Below are 3,162 nucleotides of genomic sequence, written 5' to 3'. Positions count from 1 at the left end.
CACTCTTGCAAATTATGTATTCAACCCTAATCACAGTGCAAGGGATTACAGGATCTTGAAAAAAGTCAGTCTTTCTCGTGGTTACAGTCAAATCCCGCTCTACGGACATCTCATTATTAGTCTGCTTCGTCCCTGGAAAAGAAAACCCTCACATTTTTTTAATTTCGAGTATACGGACATTTTCTATGCCCCCCTCACTGTCCATATTAGGGAGTTTAAGAAACAACGAGGGAAAAGGCTACTAAAATAATTTTGAATAGTGTCGCAGCCGGCAGCAGCATCAAGGAAGCAAGAGTACAGTCAACTCTCTCTAAGACGGACACCTTTGGGACCGGCACTAAGTGTCCGTCTTAGAGAGGTGTCCGTCTTATAGAGAGTCAAATAAAAGGAGTAAAGAAAGGCAGGGACCAACTTTAAGTGTCCGTTTTACAGAGGTGTCCGTTAAGAGAGAGTCGCCTGTATTACTTATATTTACCGGTCCTGACTGAATTCAGCGCTATCCGAGGCCGGAGGTCATTGACTTCACTGAACGAAAAGCCTATTAGATTATGTATTTGTTCATAAACGCCCACGTTTTCATGCACTTGGCCTCTTGCTATTCAAATGCGGAGTCCACACGTAACCGTTTGCATTTTAAAACGAACTTGGCCTGTTCCAGGCATCGAGATAATAGAGAGAGACGAAGTCTGCAAACAAGCTGTATAATTCTGGCGAGAGATGCGAACCGCGAGCGCGAGTCCTCACAAATAAGCAGCATCGAAGTATGACTACAATAAATGTCACAAAATCAACCCAAGGTGAAGCGGTACCTTCGGCTTTCGGGCATTCTCTGTTTTACGTAATCCTCAACGATTTCTTACTTAAATTGCGGGCGTTTAGCATTGTTTAAGGCTAAAACGTCGTCAATACACAACGAATTCGCGCGGCCCCTGTTCAAGCAAATCGATATTTTTTCTCTGGTACACGCCACTTCCACATTCCCCATAATGCACCATATTTGCCCCCAAAATTTTTTTCATCTCTCCAGGGTATTACAGCCGTCCCAAGAGAAATTGAACAATGCTTCCGCAAAATTTGGGGGGACAAAAAGGTGCCTTATGGGAAATGTGGAGTGGCGTATACTAACTTAACTAAGCATATTTTATATTCGCGCGAGCTACTATTTATTTATTTACCAGCTTTTCTAGACACAGGCCAGCCCAGAGGGAATGTGCACGAACGGGACTCAGGTCCCATGCGAGGTGCCATCCCTACCCAATCCCACAACCCGTAAAGGTTGGCCACACCACCGCGGTCTACGACCCCTAATCTTTTCGAATAGTGATGTGGGTTCTTTTACGTCTCACAATAACAAAAAAGGGAAAGTGCTGTGAACGGGACCCACGGTTTTTCGTCCTTGTCCGAGAAGACTAAAAAGTCTAACCATTTGCAGATGTCATTACAAAGGCAGCACTTTCTTCTCAGTTACTTAAAAACCCTGAGTGTTGGTCCGGGCGGGATTTGAACCCGCGACCTCCCGCTCGGCGGACTGGCGCTCTCCCAACTGAGCCAACCGGACCTCCTCAGGATCTCGGGATTTCTGGGCGAAATCCCTGCAGGGGCAACAATAATATGTTTACAACAATAGATATCTCACAATTCTTTGCATTGTTTATATTTAACACCACCATTCTCAGGAGTGACGAAGAGGCAGAAAACAACATGCGCTTGGTGTCTGATGACATTTTCCATTTCGTTTCGTAACAAAGCATAAATCACCGGATCCATGACAGCGTTGGAAATGGAGCCTAGTTAGTTCATTCAAATTATTTACTTTTTAGTAACTGTACTACTGGCCTGCGTAGAAAGAGTTTCCTCGCGAGTTCGTCGAGAAACTAGGAAACGCACGCAAAAAAGGGGAATTTTGTTCTCGCCCCAACTTTTGCGCAATATATCGATCGGAAACGCTCGCTAGGCAGAGGCTAGTCTCCTGCATCACTCCAACAAAAGGTTCAACTTTTAACAGCGTCAGCTTCGTACTTTGGCTCAGGACCGCAAAGCTTAGAAGCGCATGGAGGTCGACTGTTGGCATCACTGGGATCATGGGAACCCCATAAGCGCCTCAGCCGAGCGGAGGGACGCAGGGTAATTAACATCCGTTACCACGAACACTACACACTTTTCTCTAACAACTTTATTTGAACAAAGCACAAACAATTAAAAACTAATAATTGATAAAGAAAGGTAAGTTTCCTTACTACATAAATAAATAAATAAACAGAATAACAACAACAACAACAAATTTTATTGAAAATTGGAAATATAACTAATTACATTACTTTCCCACCCGCAAATAGCTTATAAACTAATGGAGGCGGGGGGAGCTGAACACATATTACAAGTACAAGGTTTATCTATAGATGGACTAAATAACGGTGAAGACACTACCATACAATAAATAGAAGGAACTAACATAAAACAAGGCAAGTACATAGCGATTACGAAGAAAGGCTAACCTAGAGTATTAAATAACTTAACAAGACGGGAGACTTCGACATAATCATCTTCTGACCGCAAGAAATTTGGTAATAATTCCTCTATTTTTTTACGAAAGGACGAACGTTTAAGTATTTTAACCGAATAAGGAATAGAGTTCCAAATTTGGGCAACGATTCTTGAGAAAACTTAGGCATACATTTTATCGGTTCTAGAGAACTTAACATAAAACGAGTCGCTAGAGACAGATCTTGTTCTGTAGTTATGAATCTGACTTGTTTTCACAAACTGATTGAGTATACTAACTGGTGCTGTCTGTCTATTGATATCCTACAAAAAATGGTATACATACTTCAGGGTTGAGGCACACAAGACGTAGATGTGCTTTTGTGCGAGCACCGCCGTGTCAAGTTAAAACTGTTATATTAGAATATCATATGTCTAACAATGCACAGTGAAACGACAAAGAAGTCTAGTCTCGGATGTATATCTGGACTGTTCAACCCCGTCTAGCCTGCGAGTAAGCTCTCCTATTTGGCCAAGCGAAGGGAGCCGCGCGAGAACGCGCGAGCAAGGGGCTCCTCGAGGCGATCGCTCGCGCGTTCTCGCAAGACTCGTTTCACACGCCCAAATAGGAGAGCATGCTCGCAGACTAAACCCCGTTAGACAAGAATCCAAAGTACACAG

The 3,162-nt window shown here is 43.3% G+C and overlaps 1 non-coding gene across 1 annotated transcript; it reads right to left on the bottom strand.

Annotated features, from left to right (window-relative positions):
• Positions 1 to 1,485: 1,485 nt before the first annotated feature.
• Trnag-gcc (transfer RNA glycine (anticodon GCC)) lies at positions 1,486 to 1,559 on the bottom strand. Its single transcript has one exon. It is a non-coding gene; the product is annotated as a tRNA-Gly (tRNA).
• Between the last annotated feature and the right edge of the window lie 1,603 nt (positions 1,560 to 3,162).

This window comes from Porites lutea, chromosome 3 (genome assembly GCF_958299795.1).
Source record: "Porites lutea chromosome 3, jaPorLute2.1, whole genome shotgun sequence".
NCBI lineage: Eukaryota > Metazoa > Cnidaria > Anthozoa > Scleractinia > Poritidae > Porites > Porites lutea.
This window is presented reverse-complemented; position numbering and strand designations above follow the sequence as displayed.